Below are 18,761 nucleotides of genomic sequence, written 5' to 3'. Positions count from 1 at the left end.
GTCCACCTTTGATTAGACTCATTATAAAAAGGAAAACAAAGTTTGAACACAGTCATGTTTCCAGTTCACTGACTTACATTTATTCCATGGACACTCACTCTAACCTGAAGCACAGCTACAACCCAACATTGTTGAGGCCTCATCTCCTCCTTTCCTGACTGTAGAGGTTAAATATGCAACAACTAACAAATAAAAGAATTTGGTTCATTTCAAAGAAATTCACACGGTGACCAAGTAAAGTAACCGTAGTAAAGGAGACAACATCCCGTTGATGGTGGGATTATTTGAAAGATTTGCTTTAGTCACGTCACCAAATGCAGTTGAACCACCCGTGGATCCATGTTTGACCATTCTACCACTCTGAGCTCTGCTTTTGAATCATTTCATTATTATCATCATTCATTTATTCATTCTTTGGAGGGGGGCTATTTCCTAATGCCGCCCTAATAAGCTGATGTTCAAGGGGAAATATAACAGAAACTCTTTCAGTGTTATTCATTAATAAATTAACAGATAAACTGTGAAGAAGAAAAAAACTGAGATTTAAAGGAGAGAGTGAGAAACTTGATCATCCATCCTCATAATACATGTTTATCAGTATCTGCTGTGACCATACTGCAGTAATAACTACAAGTCTACATTTCTGTGACTGTTGATCAATCACAGCAGGAATCTGAGCTCATCTCTGCACACAGAGCAGCTTCAACTCTGGGATAAACTGCTCGCTTCACGTCCTTCTCAGCTCACAGACACTCATCCTGATATTTTCCTTTAACATTTGATGGTATAATTCATCTGAGTTTACACTTTATCTGCATGAATACAGAAAAACAGAGCCAAACACCATAAACCATCAGTTTCACCATGTAGAATATATTGTTGTTTCCTTGCTTTTAATTCAGAGAAAAACTCTGATTTGGATTTTCTCTGTTCTCTTTGCCACAGCCCATCCCAGCAGCAGCTGAAGCAGCTGACTGTCACAACACTGAATAACACTTTAGGAGGAACGTCTTGATGCATTCTCAATCATCCAGGAAAGTAAATCTCCAAAAGTGGATTCTGTTCATCTGGACGTAGCATAAGTGTGTCCCAGCTGGACTTTTGTCAAAGCTGGAAAGGCGCCTAAAGAAAGCTCCAGCCGATCCAGGTGAGAAGGACAACCGCTGCCTAAGAGAAAACCTGTAGTGATCCCGTACGTGTCAGGAGTATCGGAGCAGTTGAGATGCATTTTTTCTAAACACCGGGTCTCTGTGGCTTTTAAACCCAAAAACACGCTGCACCAAAAACTGGTCTACCCCAAGGATCGGGTCCCCCGACACAAACAGAGTAACATAGTGTACGCTGTTAAGTGCAGGAGGATTGCCAGGATTTATACATCGGGGAAACCAAACAACCTCTGGCCACAACACAGCAGAGCCACCTCATCAGGCCAGGACTCTGCAGTCTATTTACACCTACAGGCCAGTGGACACTTTTTCAATGATGAGGATGTAACATCCTGGAGGAACGCTGGTTTGAGGGTGGAGTCAAGTAGGCCATTTAGTGAAAAGGGAAAGACCATCTCTGAAACGAGGAGGGGGCCTAAGGGTACATCTGTCACCATCTTACAATGCTGTGATTGCAGCCATTCCCCAGCTCGCTGTGAATGGTACTCATGACCATTGATCAGTGGTTGTTGATCAATGGTCATGAGAATTTGCATAATTAAGATTAAGGAACTGACCTCCCAGCCCATTGTTCCTTCAGTGGGCTGGTTTCAGTCATTATGTAAATGTCCTGTTTATAAGATTGAAACCTGCAGTCAGGTGAGACTGAAGGAGTCACCTGGATGAGAGACGAAACGTTTCTCCCACAAAACGCTACGAACAGATGAACAGAATCAACTTTTGGAGAACGTTGAATCAGTATTTCAGCTTTATGTCTGTCTCCACGTCGGTTGAGTGTGAAGTGCATATGAGAGCATGAGGGTGGGAATGGATGTTTGTGTCTGTGTGTGCCTGTATGTCTGTGTCTATATGTCAGGTTGGGTATCAGACGCCACCTCTCTGGGGACATCTCAGGCCCTCCAAGGTATGGAGGCCTATCTCCCTATATAAAAAATTCAGGAGACTAATTTTCCATGAAGTATATTTGGGAAACATGTACAATTACTTTTTAATTATTCAATAAATAATGTTTGATTAAAACCTAACTATGAATGTGTTTCAGGGAACGCTGAGGATAACTGCATTGCACCTTGTCCCTGTGTATGAGCCCTTAGTGCGCAGGGAGCCACCAGCCACCCGCACAGTGCAGAGATGGTCAGAGGAGAGCGAGGAGGCTCTTAAGGACTGTTTTGAGTCGACTGTGTGGGAGGTGATCTGTGACGACCACGGAGAGGACATCGACGGCCTTACTACATGCATTACTGACTATATTAATTTCTGTGTGGATAACACCGTACCTACCAGGACTGTACGGTGTTTCTCCAACAACAAACCTTGGATTACCCCAGAAATTAAAGCTGTCCTCAAGCAGAAGAGGAGGGCCTTCAAATCCAAAGACAAAGAGGAGTTGAAAAGGGTGCAGAGAGAGTTGAGGGGACTGATAAGGAATGGGAAGGACAGCTACAGGCAGAAGATGGAGAAACAGCTTCAGCAAAACAACGTTGGTGAAGTCTGGAGAGGCCTCAGAACCATCTCGGGCCACAAACAGCAGAACTCTCTGCCTGGGAGGGATGTGAGATGGGCAAATGAACTGAATCATTTCTTCAACAGATTTGATTCAGCCATGAGGCAGTCTGCAACATCGGCTGCAGACTCACCCACCCCCACTGCTGCTGTTCCACCTCTGACACCTCAGACACTTCACACCTCTTCTATTCACCCTGCTCACTCCCCCCCACCCCCAACTGCAGCATCTAATACACACTCAACACAAGGCTCCAGCCTGTCTCTCTCAACCACCCAGGTTAGGAGGGAACTGAGGAGGATTAATGGCAAGAAGGCAGCGGGTCCAGATGGCATCAGCTCGAGGGTCGTCAGGTCCTGCGCGGACCAACTGTGTGGGGTGATGGAGCACCTCTTCAACCTGAGCCTGAGGTTGGGAAGAGTCCCACAGCTCTGGAAAACCTCCTGTGTTGTTCCAGTGCCAAAGACTTCACGCCCCAAGGACCTCAACAGCTATAGGCCGGTGGCTCTGACATCCCACCTGATGAAGACCCTGGAGCGGTTGGTCCTGGCTCAGCTTCGGCGCCTAACAAGCTCATCACTGGACCCACTTCAGTTTGCCTACCAGCCTGGCATTGGAGCGGATGATGCCGTTATTCACCTCCTACATCGTTCCCTCGCTCACCTGGAGACCGCTGGAAGCACTGTGAGAATCATGTTCTTTGATTTCTCCAGTGCCTTCAACACCATTCTTCCCTCGGTTCTGAAGGACAAGCTGGAGAACTCTGGAGTGGACCATCACCTCACTACCTGGATTTTGGACTACCTCACCGACCGACCACAGTATGTGAGGACTCAGGGCTGTGTGTCGGACAGGGTCGTCTGCAGTACGGGGGCCCCACAGGGAACGGTTCTGGCTCCGTTCCTCTTCACCATCTACACTGCAGACTTCTCCCACAACTCCACCCAGTGCTTCCTGCAGAAGTTCTCTGATGACTCTGCAATAGTCGGCCTCATCACTGATGGGGAAGACAAGGAGTACAGAGGTCTGACCCAAGACTTTGTGGACTGGTGCCAGCTGAACTACCTCCAGATCAACGCCAGTAAAACCAAGGAACTGGTGGTAGACTTCCGCAGGCACAAGCATTCTCCACTGCAACCACTGAACATCCAGGGTATGGACATTGAGGCTGTGGACAGCTACAGGTACCTTGGTGTTCATCTGAACAATAGACTTAACTGGAATCATAACTCAGACGCCCTCTACAGGAAAGGGCAGAGCAGGCTGTACTTGCTGCGGAGACTCAGGTCGTTTGGAGTGGAGGGCCCACTCCTGAAGACCTTCTATGACTCTGTGGTGGCTTCTGCTATCTTTTATGGTGTGGTCTGCTGGGGCGGCAGCATCTCTGCTGGGGACAGGAAGAGACTGAACAGGGTGATCCGAAGGGCCAGCTCTGTTCTAGGATGCCCTCTGGACCCAGTGGAGGTGGTGAGTGACAGGAGAATGGTGGCTAAGCTGTCATCCCTGTTGGACAACATCTCCCACCCCATGCAGCAGACTGTGACAGCACTGAGCAGCTCCTTCAGTGGGAGACTGCGGCACCCACGGTGTGGGACAGAGAGATTTCGCAGGTCTTTCCTCCCCACTGCTGTCAGCCTCCACAACAAAGACTTTACCTGAACAAACACACAATCCACACATGTGCAATAACACTAAGTGCAATAATCTTTTCTGGCATCGTTGTATTTTTACTCAGTTGTATATAGCATTTGTATTCTATTTTTATCTTATTGTATATTTTTATTCTATTTTATTCTACTGTATATAGTATATTATTTTTATTCTATTCTGTACAGCTGTGTACTGTATTTATTCTTATCGTATTCAAATTTTTGCTTCATAACTTTTGCACTGTCCACTTCCTGCTGTGACAAAACAAATTTCCCACGTGTGGGACTAATAAAGGTTATCTTATCTTATCTTATTGTTTGCTCCATGTTAGATGCTAATGCTGACCGCAGCATGATTGAAATGGTAAAGCAAAACAAAAGAAAAGAAACACATAAGTCTTAGTATCATTACTTGCCAATCATGATAAAAATGTTGACTAATAGTATTCACCAAACAGAATATGAGTGTTTTATTTTTCCTTTCCAGGTGCAGTGTGAATCTTGCCAAAGATGGGCACATTTTGAATGTGAAAAATATAAAGAGAGCAACGAAGAATATAAATGCAAAAAATGTAAGGAAAACACAGAACAACTTCAAATAAAAACAGCTGTCTTTTCCCCTCCATGTGTGTTTGTATTCTTTGTCAACATTAGATGATTGTGTGCAGGAAGCATGTTTTAATAGTGTGATTTGGCCATCTGAACATGTTACCTAAATAAATCCAAGCAGGAAGCATGTTATTAACGTCCTAGCGAAATAACTCAAAGTTTTGAAGTGATTGGGCCATCTGAACATGCTACCTATATAAATCCAAGCAGGAAGCATGTTTTAATAGTGTCATTGGGCCATCTGAACACGCTACCTATACAACGGAGCCATTAACCACGTAAGGTAGCATATTCTGATAAGGTAGCACGGATTGATAGACAAGACCATAAATTTACGCTACGGTAGGATGTTTTGACAGAACACCGGGACAAACTGTGTTCTTTCTCAGCTCAACACGAAATGCGTAATATTTTCTCTGAATACAGAACAATTCAGTTTTTTACGGGACGGTTGGAAACTCTACTAAAATAAAGTTCACTATCAGTAACATCACAGCACCACCCAGCTGTATAGAAACTCCGTCATGCTAGCTAGTAGCAGTACGAGTTATTGTAACTGACTGTAAAAAGTCAGCACAAGGAAAATAAACTCCACCTAAACTTGGTTTATATCTGACCCAGATAGACTGCAGGGCCCTATTTCAAGAAGCCGGTTTAGTGCAAACTCTGAGTAAGTATACCCTGAGTTAACGAAAACTCTGGGTTTTCGGTTTCACAAAGCGAGTTTAGATTAATTCTGACTGAGTTACTATGACACTCCGTGAAGCTAACCTGCTCCCCAGCAGGTTTACTCCAACTAACCCTGACTTTCTCCGCCTCTTTGTCGGAAACCTGACTGTAGGAAGTGTCAGACATGGCGTGCCCCTTCCTTGAAGAGCCAGTAGATGTTGAAGCCCAAATTCTCCGCAGAGCTCTCCGCCGGGAGAGAGTGATTAGAGCGCGTTTGGACATTTTACCATTTCCTGATGATTTTCTGTGTGAACGTTACCGTTTTTCAGCACAATCTATAATTTATTTGAATAACATCCTCAGGCCTAATATTGCTCATGTGACACATTGTGGACATTCTCTCAGTTCTGTACATATTATTTGTATTGCATTTTTTTGCAAACGGGAGCTTTCTGTATAATATTGATGACGCTGAGCACGTTTCCAAGGCTACCGTCTGTCGGGCAGTCAGGAATGTTACAGTTGCACTGAAACGTCTCCTGCACTCGTTTGTGGTGTTCCCCGGTCATAGACCCACAAGATTTATCAAAGAGAGATTCCACAAAATTGCAGGTATCAGGATGAACAAAACTTAATACATGATGTGGTGATACTTGAACTACTACTTAAATTTTACATTTATTTTCACGGTTCCCAGGCGTGTATAGATGGCACTCACATTCCAATCATTGCTCCTTCAGTAAATGAAGGAGACTATGTGAACAGGAAGTCTTTCCACAGCATTAATGTACAGGTACATAGTTCCCTGTAGCATTTCAAACTAACAAATTATTTCATTATAGTAATGGATGCTAATTTGTGTTCTCTGCACTGTGAAGATCATATGTGATGCCAACATTATCACAAATGTGGAAGCCAACTACTCAGCCTCTGTGAGTGGTGGTGGTGGAGGACCCCCACCTGTTTTTCGGGCCTCTGCTTTTTTTCTAGTGGCTATAATGGGTACATTTGAGCATACAGATTAAGCAAATATGTTCTTGTAATGTGCTCAGATAATTGCAATAAGTGCTCACAGAAAGAAAATTAATGTAGCCTCTAACTGCAATTGATTTACATCGGACAAACAGACCAAGCACTATGGCTCGTAATACAATTACACCTTACCTGTTTGGACTATATTTTTATATTTCATTTTTACTTGCTGCTAGGAACGTTTGGGGCCTGTTGGGTTGCACCTGCTCTCACATCACATCACAAAATAAAATGTATAAAATAAAAAATAAAATAAAATATAATAAAATGACGTGTTAAATGGGTGGAAATCCCTAGATCAATGTTTAAATTAACACTCACGCATTGACTCTGTCGGCTATGTTTTGCCATGCATGCTCCCTTTCTTTTGCAGCTGTGGCTGTGTTACTTTTTTTCCGCAAAATTCCGCATGTTATCGGCATATGCTGCCATCAGAATTTCAGCCTCAAGCGCTGTAAAATACATTGACCGCGCCTTCTTTCCCTCCATCTCCATGGTGACTTGCTTAATCTGTGCTCCACTACTCCACTAATCAGGGCTTTATGTATCCTCGTGCGCGCGCTTAACTTGGGGTTAAAGCAACTCCGCGTTGATTGAACTAATTGTTATCAGCCTTTCTGAAACCGAATATTCCGAGTTGGACAGTTCGGGGTTACTCAACCCTGAGTATCGTTTTTCACTCTGGGTTTTCTAAACCGGCTTCTTGAAATAGGGCCCAGCAGTAGAAATCAGTCCAATAACAAGGTGTGTAACATCTAGCAGGGTGACAGAAAAACCCAGGGTAACTTCTAAGGACCTCAATGTCTCTCTCACATTGTGTTTTTTAAACATGCTTCCATTTGTCACTTCAGTCTTTACTCTGAAATACAGGAAGAGAAATCATGGCTGAAATAATTTCTCATAAAACCAGGGGTGTGGTCCAACAGTCAGTTTGGTGAGGAAGGTTCCTAACTGAGAAAAGTGACCCAGAAGTATCTGTGTAGCAGCCACAATGAATCAAGATCATGAGCTTTATTAACTGATCAAAGTATCTTCTTTCATCTTCTGTATCATTCAGTTTGCATTGGTAATGCCCATTATTGTAATGCTTTTTTAAGACGAGCAAAACTTTATTTCACTTTGGGTTAGCTGGGATAAGTGATGGATGGAGGGAATTTTACTTCAGCCACAGAAATCCTAAACAGGAAGGAGGAGCAGAGTTACAGTGGATCACTATCCAGCAGGGAAACAAGGTTTATTTCAATTTCTTGGCCATGAGTGAGATTTACTGAGTGGGCAAATTAGGGAGACGACACCATCAGATCCCGAGCCCTCCATGTGTTAATCAAGAGACGGCTGCTGTGCTACATCCATAAATAATGAATAAATTAGGAGCTAAAGCTGAAAGGACAGTTTATTTGTACCATCTTCACGTGAACACATTCAAGAACATCACAGATGAAGAAACATTAAAAACTTCCACACTACATAAAGCAAGAAAAATAGTTTTTCTTTCAGGTGGTTTCAGAAAAACAGAAACATCAAACATCTCCAAGACTCTCTTTGAAAGAACTAAAAACCTTTGTTCTCATGGTCCAATCATGAGTGAACTCCCCGATTAAGCCTTGTGTGCTAAAACATGTCAGAGTTTTAAAGGTTAAACATGAGTTTCCAAAACGTTTTGCTGGAGAACAATGAACTATTTGACTGAGTTTCAATCATTTACAGACGAGCAAAATCAGGACAGAGAAAAAAGGACAAAACTGACTCAGTAAAAAACAGAAAAGAAGATCCCATGTAGATCTGTATTATGTAGAATTTCAGCCCAGCAACCAGTTCAGTTCAACACAAGTTTAAATGATTCTATCTGAACTCTGTGGAGCCTGATCTCAAGCTTTTTGAGTCTGACACAGAAACCAGAGGATCTTTCTGTGTCTTCAGATTCACTGTGATCCAGTGATGGGAGTGATTTCAGCCCTGAGTGATCGCGCTGATGTTTGCACAGAGCAGACAATGAGGTGAATGTTTGGGCACATTGGTAACAGTGAAACAGTTTATTAGTAACGTGGGATCGTTTGTGTGCAGAGTATGAACTGAGATTCCTGAAGCTCTTGTCACACTGGTCACAGCTGTAGTTTCCTTCCATGTGTGTACGTTCATGAATGTTACGATGATCTGACCGTGAGAAGCTTCTCTCACAGTGTCTGCACTTGTGTGGTTTCTCTCCTGTGTGGACTCGTTTGTGTGATTTAAGCTGACCTGCAGTGGTGAAGGATGACCCACACTGATCACAGAGGTGCTTTTTAACCCCACTGTGAATCAGTTCATGTTGTTTTAAATCACTTGGTGTGGTGAAGCTTCTCCCACATTCTTTGCAGTATTTCCGTTTGTCTCCAGTGTGTCTACGTTGATGTCTTTTTAGGGTCTTTTGCCAACTGAAAGTTTTTCCACAGAGGTCACAATGAAAGTCTTTCCCACCACCACAGTGATGACAGGGTTGAGAACTGGATCCATCTGTGTCGCTCTGCTTCTAAACAAAGACACAAAGACAGTGTAAGTCAGTCCTTCAACATTTGTATCCTGAACGTCGCCTGAAATAAAGAGCATCTCTGCAGACGTCCAACTACATTTGACTGTTTCAGTTAACACACTCAGTTTACTGGGCTGCAATAACTACAATACTACCACCATAATACTACAGTAATACTAAAATCATAACTGAAAGGAAAATCTGAATAATCACTCAGAGCTGCTTTTCCATGCAGTAGAATTGCTAACATGCTAACACAGTTTAATGAGCAGAGTTGTTCCAAACAGTCAGGCTAAAATGACAAGATAACAATATAAATACATACCTCACAGTAGCTGCACTTGTAGAGTCTCTTTCTGGTGTGGATCTCTTGGTGTAGGCTCAGGTAACGTGGAGATTTAAAAGTCTTCTCACACAGGTCACATTGATAAGGTCTCTCCTCAGTGTGGGTAAACATGTGTTGTTGTAAGTGTGCGTCTGTTGTAAAGTATTTGCCACACTGTTCACAGCAGTACACATCATGTCTGGTGTGAATGCGTAGGTGTGTATTTCGGCTCCCTCTCTGGCTGAAAGTTTTTCCACAGATGTCACAGCTGTATGCCTTAATTCCAGAGTGGGTAACTAGATGACTCTGTAAGCTGTTACTGTGAGTAAAAGCTCTGCCACACTGATCACAGCTGTATGGCTTAATTCCAGAGTGGGTAACTAGATGCCTCTGTAAGCTGCTACTGTGAGTAAAAGCTCTGCCACACTGATCACAGCTGTACGCTTTAACTCCACTGTGGATGAGTTGGTGTTGTTTTAGGGAAGGCTTGAAGGAAAAAGACTTTCCACACAAGTCACAGCTGAACGGTCTCTCTCCAGTGTGGCTGACCTGATGCTGTTTTAGTGAAGCTTTCAGAGTAAAACCCTTCCCACACAAGTCACAGCTGAACGGTCTCTCTCCAGTGTGGATGACCTGATGCTGTTTTAGTGAAGCTTTCAGAGTAAAACCCTTGCCACACAAGTCACAGCTGAACGGTCTCTCTCCAGTGTGGATGACCTGATGCTGTTTTAGTGAAGCCCTCACAGTAAAACCCTTCCCACACTCGTCACAGCTGTATGGCTTAATTCCAGAGTGGGTAACTAGATGCTTCTGTAAGTGGCTACTTTGAGTAAAAGCTCTGCCACACTGATCACAGCTGTACGCTTTAACTCCACTGTGGATGAGTTGGTGTGTTTTTAGGGAACCCTTGAAGGAAAAAGACTTTCCACACAAGTCACAGCTGAACAGTCTCTCTCCAGAGTGGATGACTTGATGCTGTTTTAGTTTAGCCCTCACAGTAAAACCCTTCCCACACTCGTCACAGCTGTATGGCTTAATTCCAGAGTGGGTAACTAGATGCCTCTGTAAGTGGCTACTGTGACTAAAAGCTCTGCCACACTGATCACAGCTGTACGCTTTAACTCCACTGTGGATGAGTTGGTGTTGTTTTAGGGAATCCTTCAAGGAAAAAGACTTTCCACACAAATCACAGCTGAACGGTCTCTCTCCAGTGTGGATGACCTGATGCCGTTTTAGTTTAGCCCTCACAGTAAAACCCTTCCCACACTGATCACAGCTGTATGGCTTAATTCCAGAGTGGGTAACTAGATGACTCTGTAAGCTGCTACTGTGAGTAAAAGCTCTGCCACACTGATCACAGCTGTATGGCTTAATTCCAGAGTGGGTAACTAGATGACTCTGTAAGTGGCTACTTTGAGTAAAAGCTCTGCCACACTGATCACAGCTGTATGGCTTAATTCCAGAGTGGGTAACTAGATGCTTCTGTAAGTTGCTACTTTGAGTAAAAGCTCTGCCACACTGATCACAGCTGTACGCTTTAACTCCACTGTGGATGAGTTGGTGTCTTTTTAGGTGACCCTTCCAGGAAAAAGACTTTCCACACAAATCACAGCTGAACGGTCTCTCTCCAGTGTGGATGACCTGATGCCGTTTTAGTTTAGCCCTCACAGTAAAACCCTTCCCACACTCGTCACAGGTGTGTTTTTTCTCTCCCTTTCTTCTGTGAGGTTTGTCGGCTTCCTGAGAGCGCTGACTTCTGGCTCCATGTTGGTCCTGCAGTGACAGAGATACAAACAGAGGCAGTGAGTGAAATGCAGTCGTGGAACAAACTCAACCTTCAAACTCCATTAACACTAGTTTTAAACCTGAAGGTGGAGCGTGGCACCAAACACCTTAAAGGTCTCTTATCCCCACCTGCTGGTAGTTCTAACACATTACATCCAACCTGCTGTTAAAGATAATTCATGACTGTTCAAACACTAAAATCATGCACACACACACACACACACACACACACACACACACACACACACACACACACACACACACACACTATTTTATAATTTAGATTATTTTGTTGTTTCCTATTACATATTTCTATAATTTGTATAGATTTATACAGAATTATTCAGTGATAATAAATCCTATGTTTGTTTATTCTAAAGGAACCCCGTTAGCTTCCACAACAGATGTTGCTCGTCTTCCGTCAAATACTCACATAAAATATTACACAATAAAGTGGATTCAAGATATCCACATAATTTCACTCTTACATCCACAGTGAGGTTTCACAATTGTTAAAATATAAGCAATCAATAATAATAATAATAATATCAATAACATTGAGGCACATTACACAAATTTCAAAAACAAATCGTGTCTTACAATATTTACAACTAAAAGCTCTGTAAATCGGCTTTTAAGTCTTCATTGAAGTTTTGAATAATTCTCTAATTTTTTAAGGCAACTTATTCCACTTAAAAGTTGCTCTAAATGTAACAGTTTTACAAAACGTTACTTTTAACTCGAGCATTTACTAAATTGCAGTTTGTTGAAAACTGTGTAATATGATGATGTATTTCATCTGGATACTGCAGCTGAGCAGATTAAATGTGGTGTGTTTAACAGAATTGCTTTCTTTAGAACTACAAGTAAGCCATAGAATATTTTAGCCTGTACAGGAAGCCAAGAAAGGTTATTATGCATTTGATCAATATTAGTATAGTATGAACATCTTCACACTAATCTGGACGCCTTATTCTGGACTAACTGAAGTCTGTTAAAATCTGTCTTATTAGCTGCTGACCAAATGATTGAACAATACTCCAGATGAGACATTACTAGTGCATTAATGGCATCTTTCATAATGAAGAAGTGATACACAAAGAGCATTTCATAGCCATAGCTATGCCTTGTCGGCAGAGTTATGTGACATTAGTGATGTTTGTACTTTCAGCGTTAACTTGGTTTTAAACCCTTTACTTTATACGCCGTTCAATAGTCGACCTTAATCTTACAGAGAATGTGATGATTTTGTGGATAATTAAAGTCAGTCATATATCCACAAACACAACAAGCTGAAAGTCAGTGATGCTGCTCGGTTTGCAGTCCTGAACATCACGGCACAAGCAGGATCCACTGCACTGTTAATGTTAGCTGTGTTATATTGCTGCCTCTGTTCGCTGGTGTCGAGCCAAACGCACTTTAACGTGTGTTTGAACGAGCTGACGGTTCACTCGTTAAGCTGAAAGAAAGATGCTTTAATCACAGCAGTCACACGTGTCCACTGCACCATCTGGAACTCTTCTTGTTCACACTCGTAATAACACAAACACTAAATCCTGCTTCTCTGGTGCTGTTGTGTAGCAGTGTGTACACCTGAGACTGTCACCTGTCTGTCTGTCCTGCACTCTCTCTCTGTTTCTTTCTCTCTGATTGTGGAATAAAAGTATGAACATGTGTTTATAAGTTACACTTGTGTTTGAATCCTGCAGCTTATCACACATTTGATTTCCATGTGTGACGACTGCAAGTGTCCAGAGTGAGGACAGACTGAGGGACCCACTGCTGCACATCATCTGTGAGGCTTTGCACCCCTGATGATCCACCAGGACAAACTCAGCAGTGTGTGAGGAAGAGGAGGAGGAAGAGCAGACAGATGGAGAGAATAGACAGACTGTTCCATGTTTGTGAAGGACTGCTAGGAAAGTTTAACATAACTGTCTGTGCTGAATCAGTCTTATTAGGTAATGTTCAAATAATGTGATCATCCCAGTGTTTTCAGTGTGGGAGAAAGTACTCAGGGCCTTCAAGTTACACACTATGAAAGGCAGCAACAGGTTTAATATTCAGAAATCTAAAGTCTGTATCAGCAGCAGAATGGAGCTAAAATAAATGTTGGTTTCAGTTCTATGAAGCTTTGAGTATTTTGGATCAGTAGCTGCTGTGTTTGTTACATCATATTGCTGTGATTGTTTATATGCTTTATATATTCTGAGCTAAGTTGATCTATAGTGTTACATCATATTCTATAAGGATGTTATGTGTTTGTAGACTTTCTGCCCAGTTTGACCCATTTAGCAGAAGTCAGCCTGTTTAAGGCTCTGATATCTATTCTGTGTGACTTAAAGCAGTTATGACATGGTCTGATTTTCTCACCCAATAAAGGAATATTTCATATATCAGTCTACTCTTCATTCTATCAGACACAGTTATCACAGCTCGTACGTTTGCTTTTTACACATATATGTAAGCATTGAGCCAAATGTAATAATGCCATACTGAAGGAACAATATTTGTCTCTTATATATGATACATCTATATACACACTGTGAGTGTATATAGATGTATCTGTGAGTGAAGTGATTAATATGATAACTATAATATTGTCCATATTATATTTACATTACCACAGTGAGATGACTTTAGTCTCATGAACAACATCAGCTAATTGTTATTTACAGCTAATCTTAAACGACTGTTCAGCACAGAAATGAAGCCCAACAATCATGTTTCACAGTCCTGTGGTCTCAGCCTCAGATACTCATCAAATCACACAGAGCTCATGTAGAAACAAATGAACTAAATATGTTCTCCTTCATTTCTGTCAAACAAAGCTGTATGAAACGTTTCCAGCTGTTAGCATCATGGTTGCAAGGCAACCTGGGCAGCGCGATGGAGGCTAGACGTCCCATTTCACGAGCCTACGAGCCTCGCACTTCGGCCTTAGCGGTCTTTGAGTACGCGGCCCTTGAGGACTTTAAAGCTGCAGAACCTGAATCGGGATACAGCCATGATGATCTCCAGCCTCGTGCTCGCCAACATTCTCACCTGAGTTAAGAAGACGATCACTGAAATGGTCTCAGCAGGTCCTTTGATGACAGCAATGAAATGCAGTGGTAAGGCTTTTTGGGGATTAAGTTAGTTTTCATGGCAAAGAAGGACGATGCAGTTCATCTGATCACTCCTCATAACATTCTGGAGTGCAGGCAAAATGCTATTATAAAAACTTAAGCAGCAACTTCTCCAGGTTCCAATATTTATGCAATTCTCAAACCTTTTGGCCACGACTGTATAACCTCTTCTGAAGTTTAGTGGATATTATACATGGTTATGCTCAGGATGTGTCGGCCAGTTTCCACTGGAAACGCCTTTTGGTTAAACTGTCAGCGAGGAATTTGCATTTGCACTGTTACATTTTTATATAACTTTAATGCACATAAACAACAGCTGCTTGTTTCAGTGAAAATACATTGATGGGTTTTTAATAAAGTTGTGCAGCTGTAAAGTATTTTGTCTGGTGTCAATTCTATCGTCAGCTACATCGTTATGGCAAATGTTCAAATGTATATGGTGATAAATATCTGTGGTCATATGGTCCTGCTCTGTCTGTCACCTTCTGTGTTGAGCTCATTGTTTCCTCTGTAGTGGCTGAGCTGAGTCCAAGTAGCTGAAAATGTTCCTCTGCTGCTCCGTCAGACTCTCCTCCTCCTGCTGATCAGCTGGGACACAAAACAGATCTTTGTTAGGCTCCACACTGCACTGAAGAGTCAAAGTGTCTCATATGTTCATCTGACAAGTAAAAGAACACATTTTTGTTTCCCGAGGTGGGCAACTTGTTGGAAACAAACACAAAAGGTTTGAGCACTGATACCTGCCATTGCTGGCATTGAAAGATGCAACGCCAGCAATGTGGATTGTCAAGACTCAAACCAATCATCAAGCAAAGACAACAGGGATCATTTGTTTCTGTTTATTTAGCATTCACAGCATTTGTAGTTGCCTTCTGTGCAGGGGAAGTCCACGCACACTGTGTGGTACCGCCATCCGCAGAAGGTGCATTCAACCTCTGTAAGAGAAACGAGATTGTCTGAGACTGAAATGATATTCACTAAAGAAGTGGTGATTTGTAAAACTTCAAGTGTATGATAAGGTGAAAACAAATACACAACTGCATGTCATGTAGTTGAAGCTTTTTCTTCTTTTGGAAGACCGGAAAACACTGAAAGTTACGAATTAGTCCTTTATTTATCCAGGTAAAAAAAAAAAAATCTCATTGAGATTAAAAATCTCATTTCCAAGAGAGACCTGGCGTCATGGCAACACAAGTCACATACCACACAGGTATATAACATTTAAAACAAATACAATATCCCAACATGTGTAACAAATGTATTGTGCTTGAAACAAATTCAGAATAGGTGATAAAGCCAGCTGCACATGTGTGTCACGAGTAAATCTGGCTGTATAACAAACAGAAACAAGTGATCCCTGCTGTCTTTGCTCAATGGTTGGTTTGAGTCTTGACAATCCACATCGCTGGCATCTTTCAACATGTTTGAATGCACCAGTGTAAGTGCAGCCACTCAGACTCTGCTCAATGTGTTCATAGAAACAGGTGCAGATGTGTCACGAGTTCATCCAGCAGTAGCTATGGCACTTGGCCACAGGTGGCAGCAGTGGACTGACCTGCATTTGAGACTGCTCCAGCTGCTCTGTGACAGTCAGCAGATCTGCTACAAATTGCAGATCATATGCAAGTTTTGGAAATGACATTATAAATATTCCTAACTTAGCCACGGCAGCCATGTTGATGTATTACCTATATTGGCTGAAAATGTTCATTTGCAGAGAAAAGACACAGGCAGACACTGCTTACAGGATGTTACATGTTATTATGTGATGTTATTGAAATCATCATGAATAACAGGAGTGGTGATTTGTAAAACTTCACATTTTGATCCGGGACGTACTCTGCATAAAAACAAGCGCTCACTCTTCCTGCTCAACAAATGACAAGGGCGGAGCCTTATACCACGTGATACAGAAGCTGTGCCATGTGATGCTAAAATTAGCAGGGAAAAAACAACGGAGAGCACGTCAGGGATGACGAGAAAGTGACAGGAGAAAATCCGTCCCGGTCAACCACCCAAACATCAATAACGGGAACCTTATACAGCGCTTCCCTATACACGTCGAACTCCCGCAGGCACAAAGACATTACGGAGGCTATCACTTATCACCTGACCAAAGATATGGCTCCATCAACACTGTGCAAAACGAGGGATTTAGGAAAACGATCAACACCCTAGACAAATGCTACACAGTGCCGTCCCGCAACTATTTTTCTATTGTTGCACTACCTGCTCTGTACACGCAGCGTCGAGCAACGATGGAGACGGAATTTCAAGCACTACAACATTTTGCGGCAACAACAAAACGTGAGACATTTGTTGTTTTTATGTTTATTTATTGTTATGAGAGAATCATGATCTCAATTCTAAGCCAAAAAATCATGATTCTCATTTTATGCAAAATCGTGCAGCCCTAACATTAACACAAAACTATTGTTTCACCAGAGAAACACACATGAAGAGAGAGAGAGAGACAATAACAGCTACCAAACAGTCGTCATAATTCGTCACACAATGAGAAAAGGACAAATCAACAAGTAACAATGACTAATTAATATTAAAATCTGTAACATAATGTATTGTTTGGAGTTTAGTCTGATTGGTTCAGGATGAGAAGCCATTATCCAATCACACGTCTGCTTACCTGCATCTTTTCTCTTCTTTCTAACCTGAGCACCTGATGGCTTTGAACTTTTGTTGTCCATCTTCCATTGGTTTGAATTTTGCGCTCCAGTACAAACACAAATCCCCCAACCCGAGGATCAGCACAATTAACCTAACAGACCTTAGTTCACAGATTCACTTTGTCTAAGGTTGATTTCTGGGATTTCACACAACCCAGGATTCAGATCGTGAATCCATGATGGGCTTGGATTTACATCATTATAAATGAAATGTGCTCTACTTGGAAGCAGCCGGCCCCGCCCCTTTTGACGGGTTGTGTGAGACTTTAAATCATCAAACTGTAAATTATAAATTTAAATTGTTATTGATCCTTTACCCCGAGTCCTAAAGTGTAGATTTATTTTCTTACTCTTCTTATATTTATTGTTTGTTTACTTGCACCGCTGTAACTGCAGCCTCGTCGTCTCGTCTCTCTATATGCTGGACTGTCTGTAGCGGAGATGACAATAAAGTTTATTTTGACTTCAGCAGCGCGCAGGCGCACCGAGGGCTCTCGCGCTCACTTTATAGAATTTAGAAAAAACATCGGTGCAGATTATAAGTCTGTATCATAATATCTGTTTGTTGTTTTTATTTTGTTTTGCGAGTTGGTTATTAGATGCCGCTCCAGCCAGCCAGAGACTCCCCGCCGCCCCGCCCTCTCCTCCCTGTGCCGCCAGCAGCAGGCGCACCTCGCAAACGGAGGGCGCCCTTACTCCCAGCAAATGGCTGATAGAAAACCGATCGGTGCCTACGAATTTCCCAATATGCGCTGGCATGACGTCGGGGAAGCATGGGTACGACCGATTATTTTATTTTTTTCTTGCCCGTGATGCCCCCCCACCACGACGCATTCTATTGGTTTGCACACTTACACACACCCAGCTGTGGTTTCCTGTTTTGCTGGACTCTGGAGAGCCCCGCCTTTAACGCTCTTCTCTCACAGAGAGCAACAGAAAACTTGGAAAAACTCCAGATTGACTGAACTCAGTTCAAAGTTACCTTGACACCTTTAGATGTGAGAAGTAGTGATGGTCCGCTTGAAGCTGACGCTCTGGTGCGTGGGTCAGAAAGATCAACGCGCTGCTTCAGAAGCACCGTGTCGAGGCTTGATTCGTTTGGCCAGAGTCACGTGATCAGTGACGTCTGAAGCTTCGTTTAGAACGTACCTTTTTTTAAATCGAACTTTATTGAAACTCAATGAGTATACAACATACAAACAGATGAAGTTTACAAAAGAACAGAACATGAACATACAGAACCAGGATTAAAAAAATTATGATATGAGTAGGCGAAAAAAATCAACATATAAATATTGTTCTGAGAGGCTTTTTGTTGGTTGAGTCTGAAATTGATTGTATGTACAATTCATATCCTTATAAAAAGGCAGAAATATGGTGTTTTATTAATAAACTTACATTCATGGATATAAAATAGCTAAAAGTATTAACAAAATTTTTTATAAAAAAAACATTTATCATTCTTCCTGGGGAACTTAAAGAAAAAGAATAAAACATTTTCCCATCGTAAAGAAAACTCCCTTAAACTATAGACAATAACAAAACTGCTAAATTCTTCCAGAATCTCTGTGTAGAGGAACCAAAAGAGATGTGCCACAGTTTCTGGATGATCTGATGATATGAGATTTCCTTCACCTTGTTCACAATTAGATATTTATGGGATCATCCAGACTGTCTTCCAGGTGATATCTGGAACATGTC

At 42.1% G+C, this 18,761-nt stretch overlaps 1 long non-coding RNA gene across 4 annotated transcripts; it reads right to left on the bottom strand.

Annotated features, from left to right (window-relative positions):
* Window positions 1-11,075: 11,075 nt before the first annotated feature.
* LOC309702646 lies at window positions 11,076-18,210 on the bottom strand. 4 transcript variants are annotated; one of them, XR_014275671.1, is made up of 5 exons: window positions 18,043-18,210; window positions 16,216-16,307; window positions 15,246-15,311; window positions 14,859-14,964; window positions 11,076-11,236 (listed from the first exon to the last, which is right to left on the bottom strand). It is a non-coding gene; the product is annotated as an uncharacterized lncRNA (long non-coding RNA). The 4 variants fall into 4 exon arrangements; XR_014275673.1 differs by lacking the exon at window positions 18,043-18,210 and having other exon boundaries at window positions 15,231-15,311; window positions 16,216-16,635; XR_014275674.1 differs by lacking the exon at window positions 18,043-18,210 and having other exon boundaries at window positions 16,216-16,635.
* Window positions 18,211-18,761: the final 551 nt, after the last annotated feature.

The sequence above is a fragment of the Aulonocara stuartgranti genome (assembly GCF_965226115.1).
Source record: "Aulonocara stuartgranti genome assembly, chromosome: 3".
In the NCBI taxonomy this organism is placed as follows: Eukaryota; Metazoa; Chordata; class Actinopteri; order Cichliformes; family Cichlidae; genus Aulonocara; species Aulonocara stuartgranti.
The sequence above is the reverse complement of the archived record's forward strand: the minus strand, read 5'-3'. Positions and strand labels throughout refer to the sequence as shown.